The 10,879-nt window shown below is 38.7% G+C and overlaps 1 long non-coding RNA gene across 2 annotated transcripts; it reads left to right on the top strand.

Moving 5' to 3' along the window:
- Positions 1–3,283: 3,283 nt before the first annotated feature.
- Positions 3,284–8,231, top strand: LOC148801563 (uncharacterized). Of its 2 annotated transcripts, none has more exons than XR_016083517.1 (2): positions 3,284–4,784; positions 7,141–8,231. It is a non-coding gene; the product is annotated as an uncharacterized LOC148801563 (long non-coding RNA). The 2 variants fall into 2 exon arrangements; XR_016083516.1 differs by having other exon boundaries at positions 3,284–7,041.
- Positions 8,232–10,879: the final 2,648 nt, after the last annotated feature.

Raw genomic sequence — 10,879 nt, 5'->3', positions numbered from 1 at the left:
TATAAGATTAATGGGTTTGGGTTGGTTGGATTAGGTTAAAGCAGGTTTGGGTTGAACCCAACCCATTTAATTTTATATAAATGAGTCATTAATGGGTTGGTGGGTTAGATGGATTGGATAGAAGCTTAACCCAAACCAACCCGCCCAATTACCACCACTAGCCGCCACTGTTTTTTGGTAAATAAAAAAAAAAAAACAATAAAGGAATGCTTTCACCAGATTCCAAATGCCGCCACTCATTTAATTTTATATTAACTGTTATTTTGTTCAGCGTGCATTGAAAACATTTCCCATATTTATCTGATACATGGTTCATCCAATTCAAGGTGGGGCCATAGCAATCCATCAAAGGCTTTGATTTGATTGTTTTAGACAGGGTAATCATTTTTCAGCTAAGAGTATTATAAAAAATGACAAACAAAAATTATTTATATGCATATAAAAAAATATAAACAAATTTTAACACATATTATTACCATCACCATCTAAAACTTTTACACCCAAAGCTGGTCTGTGTCCAGTCTTGTCTGGTGTAGAGCTGGACCCAAGATTATATATATTTCAGTCCTGGAGTTTGGCTAGGTCAGGCCCAAACCTGGGATAGAATTTATCATAGGTACTAAGCCCAGTAAATGATTATCTCTACTTTCAGTACTAATGTGTAAATAAATAAAAGAATTCTATATTTTAAATTTTGTTTTACCACACTTCTTCAAATGTCTGCATTCAAATGTTAAATTTAGGCCATTTTAGAGTTCAGTCTCCTTTAGAATTAATAATAGATTTTTATGGTTAAAATGACCATTGTCTTATTTATATAAAAAATAAAAAAAATATATAGATAAATGCACTTACTCAAATAATATATTTTAGAAAAAAATTATTTAAATAACTGCATTTATCTAAATAAGTAACTTACCAAAAAACGAACGAGACCTTTAAATTATAAGACCAGAAATTTTGCTTAAAACCCTTAAAGCCGATTTAATTGATTATCACTTTTGGTTAATTAGTTATAACTTTTTCAGTATCATTGTCTCTTCGGCATCATAGTCAAACCATAAGGTTGTTTTTGGTTCCTTGAAACCGAGTACTTAATTAAAAGATTAAAACATTTGGACAACCTTTTTTTGCGAAGCACAGGCGAATCAGTAAAGAAAAAGTCCATAATTTGTAGCAATTATTTAGTTAATTAAGACGCTTCCCATTTCTAACCCTTGAGAATGAAGTTCGGGTGCCGATCAAACATGGAAGTCAAAATCATAAACATCCTTTTCACATTTTTAGATCTAATTTCAAACAAATAGATTAATTAAATCCTCTTACATCTAATCACGCATTCTAATTATGTCACAGTTTACGCGCCTAGTTGTTTAAAGCTTAATTAAGTTTGTGCCACTTGTTATAACATTTCTTTTATTCTCAAAGAATGTTTGCGGTTGACCCCAAACCCAGGACAAAACTGTTGAATTAGTAAACAATTCGTTGACTCAGACACCTGTTTGATTTATTTAACGGTTTTGATTAATTTTAATTTTAATTATTATTATTTTTTATTTTTTATTTTTTTATTCAAAACTGTCCATTCAAACTAAACGATCGAACTACTAACCCAAAAAACAAGGCCAAAAGACTTCCAATTCGAGATCGTTTTTAAAAACATTGATATCAAATTTTATTTTAGGTGGAGGGGCAGCTACCTTAAACTTTTATTAATCAACCATCATCAAACATCCAAAGGAAAGTGAACCTTGCCCCACAACTCAGCCCTGCCCAAAATACTTGAATAAAATGTTATGCACTGATGGGGGTCGAACCGGCCTCTCGGAAATCGGACACATGGCACGATTAGGAGGAATCGGCGATCTTACCCTTAGCTCGGACCTCAGCCTCCCATACGACACCTGACACCTGACACCTGAGACACTAGGGGTCATCTTGGGAGTCTCGGTCTCACCGCATCTAACTGCAGCAGCTTTGACCCTCTCAATAGCCTATTCCCACCGAGACGAGCTAGTTCAACAAGCAAGCTCCAACCTTCGCCATATGGCTGCCAGACGACCATCTAACAGTACATGCAAAATGATCATTGACACGCAAGGCAATCTCATCAAAGGTGGGCTCGGCCCCACTCCATGCAGTTGCAACGTGGCAGACTATAAGTATGCTACAACCGACCACTAGGTGACCCGAACATGCAACAGGTGGCCCTGACTGAGTTTCAGGTGCCTTGAATTGGGTTCATTGTTGAAAATGGGGTCACTGTAATTTTGGAGGAGAAGCTCTGAGGCACGTCTGAAGACACTGTCTTTAAAACGTTTTTTGTCCCCACTCAGTTTCATCGAGTTTGTTGTTAGGTTATAGGCAAATCTGTTCTCAGGATACAACAGAGCCTTGGGTGAGAATCTGCAACCAACAAAGTTGAAGAATCTCCAAAAAAACCTTTTGTGAGACTGTAGCAAACCGGACTGAGAGAGAGAGAGAAAAAGTGGATTTTGAAATTGTGTACCTTTGAAGTTTTATTCATGCTCCTTAAACAATTTATGAAAAGGTATGAAGAAAAGGTAGGTGCTAGTTTAGAGAAGGCACCTTGAACAGTTAATGACTGCTAACTTTGAATTGTGCCTCTTGATCACACCCGATCGAATCGTGATCGTTGATCTCATCAATGGTGATCAACGGTCAGCATCGCACCCAAAGCCGCACACACGCGCCTCTAAAGCAAGCAAAGTGCGCCTCTAAAACGGTGATCAAGTGCGAGCAAAGTGCGCCTCTAAAGCGCCTCATTGCACCACACACACGCGTGCGTGCACGTTGCGTGGTATCAAACCCTCATACTCTCCTCTACTATTTCTAAGAAGTGTAAATCAGCTCCTATTAAAATACTAAAAACAAAGCTTATAATTTTTCAATGTGGGACAAGTTCAAAACTGGATTTTGTAAGAGAGAAGCTAATTTTTCAATCAAGTGTGTAGATGCAATTTCTCATATAATTGACCAATCAAACCCATTTGATTTAATCTCTTATAAGATTAAAATCCAACAGGCTCCAGGTGCTCTAACCAGCTACTAAGTGGCCTAAACCGGGTTCCAGGTTTCCTATGGTTTGGGTTGGCCTACATGAGATACCAAATGGCTTGGGCCAGTCTACAGGTGTCTTGACCAAGCCCCAGGTGTTTAACCCGAGCTCCACGTAGTCAAGCCATGCCCTAGGTGTCCTGCCCCTACCCAATCCTATATAAGGGCTATTAGGTGACTTGACTCAATACCAGATGGCTTGAGCCAGTCTACAGGTGTCTTGACCAAGCTCCACGTAGTCAAGCTAGGCCCTAGGTGTCACGCCCCTGCCCAACACGTGCGTAATCCAACACACATCCGAATTCTATATAAGGGCCAGGTTACCAATCAATTCACACTTATTACTCTCTAAATTCTCGCCTACCCCCTTTGGATATCCTTGGAGAACTGATTTGACCGTCAGACTGGCCGGACCGAGATAGCACCCCGGGCCCTCTGACCTTGTCTCTCTATCTACACGTGACCTCTGAGCTACCCGAAGGACTCCGGCAACTTTTGACGGCATCAGGTGGATTATTGACTAATGCAAGACCCTATCTTCCCTCCTATGCACTTTTCTTTTGAAAGGTGGTAATCCATAATAAATACATGCTTGTTCTAGGGGCCTGAATTAATTTTTGTCAACTATTTCTCCAACCTAGACCACCAGTTCAACAAGCAACTCTACCGGCATGTCACAGACGTCTAGACACATTCATCGAACGCATCACTCACCTAGTGAGACTTTCCAGGAAACCCTCGGCGCTCACCATCCCTAGAAGGGCTCTTGGGCGCATCACTCAATGACCTACTATAGATCGTTAGAGACTTGAACCTCATGGTTCACGCCAGAGATGAATAGGTGTAGATCGTTAGATAAGCGACTAGGGACATGGTAACGGAAGCGGCTGCACTCCAACAGAACCAGCAGCTGCCACCACCTCCCGTGGACATCCCAACACAGCAGGTCCACCAAGTAGTACACCTAGTTGAGCATGTACACCAGAACCAGCCAGCTCCACCTCTGCTCCACTGGTCGACGCCCCAACTCGACATGAACGAAGGGACAGGTCGCCATTTCGTCATGATCACCACCGTGGATAGTAGGCAGGGAGAAGAGAAGGAGATGAACGGGACCAGCATGACAGGCAACATCGGCCCAACGTTTTCGAACCGTCTTTGACTCGACAGTCGACCATTCGGACCAAAAACCTTCTTCCAGTGCATAAACAATCACTCAAACGGTTCTAGGTTTACTCCGAACCGTCTTTTAGTGCAAAACTGTTGAAAAAGTCAAAAAATAGTGACCCGGACGATTGAACCGTTTGATCTGGCAATGGTTAGTGTTCGGCTTTTTTTATTTTATTTTATATTAGAAATAAAACAAAAAAATGACAAACATATCCTCACTACATTTGATGACTCCCTCTATGGTTTTGTTTTGCTAAACCCAAAAGCCCAAAACTCTTTAGTCCTTGACAAAGCTTTAGGCCTTCACCAAAGAAGACGGCGACGACACACTGACACCTTCCTTTCCGAAATCTGAACAAGCACCCACCGACAACCAAAGTTGTAGCAGCAGCCAATGACCAAAGTCCCGACATCTCTAAAGTCTGAACCGAATTCTGATCTCTTGAAAGAAACAGCTCAACAACATCTTTTGAAGGGGATGGCAGCGACCATTGTGGACACTCAACCTCCGGCGACCAACAGCGATGACTATTCAGGTAAATAAGTGTGTGTGTTTTTTTTTTTTTCGTTTTTATCTGATCTCTCACTTGAATGATTTGATCTACACATTAAGCCATTAACTCATTTATTTATTTTTCAATACTATAATTTCTTATTTTCTTGTGAAGGAACTAAACCACCATTTGCACCGGTGACCACTCCATTGGAGTCTAGAGCCATTGTAGAATCTAAGAATCACATCCCATGTTTTTCAATTTTGAAACCTTTTCCACTAATGCCAACTCAAGAGACAGATTTTGAGCTATAACTAGCATAAGGATATCTTTTGAACTCATATGATTGAATTTTTCCTTATACAAATTGGAGAAAAAATATCTGTATTTTTTTGTAATTTTTTTTGTAATTTTTGTAATTTTCTATATTTTTTAATTGTTTCTATATTTTTTGGATTATTTTCTGGATTTTTTGTTTTTCATATGTTGTTCTTTTTCTTGTATTTTTTCGTATATTTTCTATATTTTATTTAATTCTTATGGTATTTTTTATTATATATAAACATTTTTTTTGTTTTTTAATTTATTTATGATGTCACAAGTTGAATCATTCAATTTGGACGGTTGAACCACCGAATTGGAAAATGGTGCCCAGACGGTTCCATTTCTGGACACCAGCAGGGAGAGGAGTAGATCTAACTCCTCCCTGAGAATGGATTACTCCCAAGCTAATGAGTAGCACAGGAGGCACTGGTACTAGTCCCTAGAGACAAAGCAAGGTGAGCAAAGGGACCATTGTGACAGATTCCACTAGGAAGTAGTAAGTAGATTGTCTGGACCCATACCAAACCTTGCCAAAACATCCCCCTCATTCCGGAAATTCTAATGGATCCGAGACCACCGGGGTTTAAGACCCCAACCTTTAAAATATATGATGGAACCACTGACCCATTGCGGCTTACCAACAACAAGTTGTTTGGTAGACGCCTATAACCCAACCGAAGTGGAGAAAATGTGTAAAAAACTTAGTTGAGAACCACATAACCAGAAGTAAACGTTTCTATTAAATGGGAAGAGATGTTCATAAAAAAGACAGAGAGAGAACAACAACACAACTGCTTATTATAAAACCGAGCTTCCCTGCTCAGAGAATACATTAGAGAAGATAGAAGGCTGATGAATTTACTGAGGGGCCTGGTCGCTGGGGACTTGGTTGGAGAGGATGCCAGTTCGGGATGGACCTGAATATCACCAGCCTCCCCCTCATCATCAGTTTTCACCTTGGCCACCGCGTAGATCTCGTTAGAAGCGTCTGTGACCTTCAGCTCATAGACGGGATGCTCCGAGATGCAGGCCAAAACGAGTTTGCACAGTTTGAAGCCCTTCTCCTCGTAGGGAACCACATATTTGAGCTTCTCAGCCTTGAACTCGGGGGAGCACTTAAAGGCCTCTACCACACATAAAGAGAAGACAGTTGACAAGATGTATGTGCACCTTCAACAAGTCAAGAATGGTAGTTTGGGTGGAGATCCAACAACTGACATTTCATGGCAATGTCAAGTGTGGACGAATATGCCATGTCAGGTACCAAGTACGTGATATGGGATGCCACTTGACACAAACGAATTTTACTCCCTCTATAAGATTATGTCACCCGACGTTAGTAAAATATTAAATAATTGAAATATTCCTCGTCTTCAACCCACACTATTAAACTCTCTTCTGAGATTTTGTACTTGGATCCTTCACCGGTTTCCTCAGTTCTCTCCAGCTTTGTGCCCGTCCATTCTTTCTGATCTCTCAGTTGACTATCGTCCTGTCTCAGTAATTAAATAGAGATCTTGAGTTAGAAAAACATTTGAAACAAAATAATTAGGCGTGGCTCCAAATGTTTACCTCTAGTGGAAAGATTCTCCACCGATGTGGAAGTTTATGGACATTTATCATTCCTCTTGGGTGTGTCAAATGGGTCGGAAGGTAGGACAAGAGATGAGACAATCTTTGTGGTTCCCATCTTGAACTTTTTGTTTCTTGGCTCAAGACGTGAAGAAGGTTCTTGGGGCAGAGCCAAAATTGATCTTTTCTTGGAAGGGGGATTACACAGTTTACAGTCATCGAAATCAGAACTCCCAAGATCAATCAAGGCCATTAGCCGAGTAATCAATGTGATTAGACCCATGACATTGTTGTTCGCCTTCACCTTCATTCATCAAGAATATAGGTGTCTCTGTATTTTTCTTTACTCTCCTTTCATCAGTTTGTACAAGCGAGGAATGTGATTTTTATAAAGACAAAGGATGTGAGTATCAAAACTGGCCCAGACCCGACCCATTGACATAGCAACATTTTGTTTTTGATTATGGTAAAACCTAGCTAACCTATCAAATACCTTGTATAGGTAGGAAAAATGGAAGCTAGAGAAAGGCAACTGCATAGCTGTGGCCAAGATATCTAGATCTGGGTGTTTTACCGGTTTAGCAACATAAAGGGAAGACAGTTGAGAAGATGTATGCGCACTTTCAACAAGTCGAGAATGGCAGTTTGGGTGGAGAGCCAATATCCTACATATCATAGCAATGTCAAGTGTGGTAGATCATCCCATGAGCTGCACCGGGGAAGACGGCCACGAGCTCACCACCAGCTTGAATTCGTTTGAGAGGAAGAACTTATTAGCCTCGGCTTGAATATGTTTCCATGCTTTGTCATCCGGGGTTGAATAATCGGTTGCTACGCTGTGCTTTGTGGAACTCCAGCTTCTCACCAATCCAGGGGAGACCCATCTCTCCTCGGGGTAGTTTCTTGTTGCTGCTTCTGTTAATACTGTTCGATCTTCTTGTTGGAGGTAGACATGAGAAAGATGAGAGTGACCAGTATGGCCAACACAGAAAGCACCAAGGAACAGAACCCATCTCCAGAGCCATGAAGGAAGGAGATACTGGAGACATACACAAATTTTGAGGTTTAATACTTTATATAGCTATCTTTAGTTCTTTGCCATTGACAATTGGTTCAGAGATGAATGGGGTTATAATAATCGGGTCGGGTCAGAGTAGGGCGAGGGAGGTTTAAACTTGGGCTTCAATATGGCGTTACGTTGGAGATGGAAAGGATCCGACGGGAGATGGGAAAACCTGGGTGAGGCGGGTCGGGTCGGGTCAAGAGTTGCCAAGCAATGGCACATGTATACAACATTTGAGGAAACATGCATGGTTTCACTTGGAGGAGGCTGTTCGCCTGTTCCCCCTTTGGCTTTGAAGGATTTAAAAGTCAACCACATTGGATTTGCACAAGCATTAGAACCATTTATTAAATGGGCAAATTAGACAAAGTCGACAGATTGGATGGTTGGGATCCTCTCATAAGCTGGATTTATCCTTAGGTGGGACCCATGAACATGTGTGTGAATTGTGATCTCTCCTAGCTCGTATCATTCTCAATGAACAGTCACTCCTATAACTAAACTTACTTGAATAATTCTGCTTTTCACCACGCTTCCCCTGGTTCAATGAAATTTATTTTTAATTACAAAAGAGAGAGAGAAAAAAAATAGATATCCCGGACTCCATGCATGTTATTTGATAACTTAGCTTTTCACTTTGGTTGCAAGTTAAGTGAAGAAAGTGGAACCATCTCTCTAGTATATGTTTGGCATGCTGCTGATGTGTGAGTTGGAAATACTGTTTTTTTAGAAAATCGTATATTTTCTTTTTGGAAACGTTGCTGCCAAGTATGATGTTTCCTGGAGCAACAGTAATATTTTTTGTTTGGTACCAATGAGAAACATTTTCAGCACTGGTACCTATTATTCAATGCCACATCACTGCCACTTCATGTCCTTGTTGGCAACAGTGAGTTGCAGTTCTAGGAAATGCTAAATCCGGCGTTCCTTCAAGCCACGTCTTCCCAATTTCTAAGGCGTGGTTTGGAGCACCACTTTTTATGGAAAAAAACAGTTGCAAACAAACAAATGTTTCATGGAGCACCGTTTTTTCCGACGTAGCACTGATGTATCGCTGTTTTCTGGAGCAACGGTATCCATGACAAATATACACCTAGATAACCCATTAGTTAGGTTACATACTAAGATCACAAATGTTATCTTACCTGTCAATGGATTGGGTATATCTGTCACCTGAGAGAACCAAACACAATCGACCCAATTATTCTTGGATTTGTTATGGGTTTTCATATGGGTTGGGATCGGTTTTTCTTATATGTAAATGTCTGAATGTATATATTAGTATACTACATTGATAATCCTAATTTAGTATCTTTCTTTTATGGAAAAATTTATGGTGCATTCCTAGCAAGTTAGTTAAAGTGATAATAATCATATTTTGTGAAATGTAAATCAATGAAAAGTAAATAGGTTTTAATTAACATGATTGGTTAATATCTTTAATTTAATGTGTAGTCGATATTAGTAAAGTGGTACAAAACCACTTCAGCGTTAAGAGATCAGAGGCATCGAACATGGCCGAGATCAGAGGCACCGAACAGGGCCTAAGTGTTGATGGTTCTGATTGTATGTGCACCGGTGTTCATGGGTTCGAATTCATTAATTCACGTATGTTGTTCTTTCATCAAGTTAATCTATGGCTCAGTGTTATTATGGTTCAATCTTAAGGTAGAAAACAATGAACAATGTTTTGTTTTCAAAGGTAGTTTTGACATTTTGAAAATTTAAAGTTGCAAATATCATCACATGAAAAGATAATTGATGGGGTGTTAATGATAGGGACTAAATTGATACTTTTTGAAAGTTTGGGTATTGTAATGACACATTTGAAAGTTCAGGTACTAACTTGACACTAACCCCAAAGTTCAGGGTACTAAAGTGGAATTTTCCCAAAAAAAAAAAATCCAATTTACAATCAAAATAACAACAAAGAGAAATGCCAATAAAAAACCAACTTTCTGCAACTTATATTCTACACCCCCATAGTAGGTGGAACTCATGAAAACTAACACGTATTACAAAGTTTAGTTGGATGACATGCCTTTTTCATGGGCTTTGCTTTAGTTTATAGGGAAAATAAAACAAGTTGCAAAAAATCTTTGCTTAGACTTAGTTATGAAAGAGTAAAAATGCAAATATATATAATACAAATACATACTAAATACAAGGTTTTACATTCTACATATTTGTATTTGTACTCCTCCCAAACTGAGCCTTAGGTTGCGTTTGGTTGCAATGCAAATGCAAATATGTACACTACATATTTATCCATTATTCGGTTCATGAATGCAAACACGATTCACATTTTTAATTGTTTTTGCATTCACCTTGTTTGTTTGAAATCAGTACAAAAGTGTGGGTCCATCATTAAATGCTCAAACTATCTTATTCTCCAATGCATTAACTTTGGTCAAAAAGTTAATTATCAAAAGAACATAAAATTGTATCTAAAAAATAGGTACAGTAATGCTCTCTTCTCAGAATACAAAATTATTAGAAAATACATTTTTACTTTGATAATCATTACTTTTTTACATTTCAAACAAACGCGAACCAGAGTACATAAATACCCCAATTAAACATTTGTACCGCAAACAAATGGAACCTTACTAGCATTTCAACAACAATATTGCATTCATTTGTTTTCTCACAAAAGTCTAACACAGTTGAAACTACATTACACTCTAGGTTTAAGTGTATTGACCGTGTAAAGTCTTCTTTTTCCTACTATGGTTTTCTTACTATATTTTATTATTACATACAAATAACAAATAAGTATTCTCAAATTAGTCTAAATGAGCCTTTTGCCCAAAATATCATTAACAAATTTTTATTGCCCAAGTGTATGAAAATATTGACCTTATTATGAAGACTTTGACTTTGACTTGTGGCATGCTTCTGACTATGGCCTCCTAAAATAGAGTCAATTAGTCTTGCATCTTGACTTCTCATCATGGGTAAGTTTTTCCATATAGCATATAATCACCAATTCTCCCAAAAGAAATTCCCTTTTAAGCTCTATTTGTTTGCAATACTATTTCATTTGCACTATAATAACATAGTTTGGAAAGAATACAAATACAAATATCTATAGTATAAATACATACAAAATAATACAAAATATAAGATTTTGCACTCTACGTATTTGTATTTGTACTCCTTCCAAACTGAGCCATTA

The sequence above is a fragment of the Nelumbo nucifera genome, chromosome 3 (assembly GCF_055504915.1).
Source record: "Nelumbo nucifera cultivar China Antique chromosome 3, China Antique-T2T, whole genome shotgun sequence".
NCBI classification, from domain to species: domain Eukaryota; kingdom Viridiplantae; phylum Streptophyta; class Magnoliopsida; order Proteales; family Nelumbonaceae; genus Nelumbo; species Nelumbo nucifera.
Note: the sequence above shows the minus strand (reverse complement) of the source record. Positions and strands in the feature narration are given on the sequence as shown.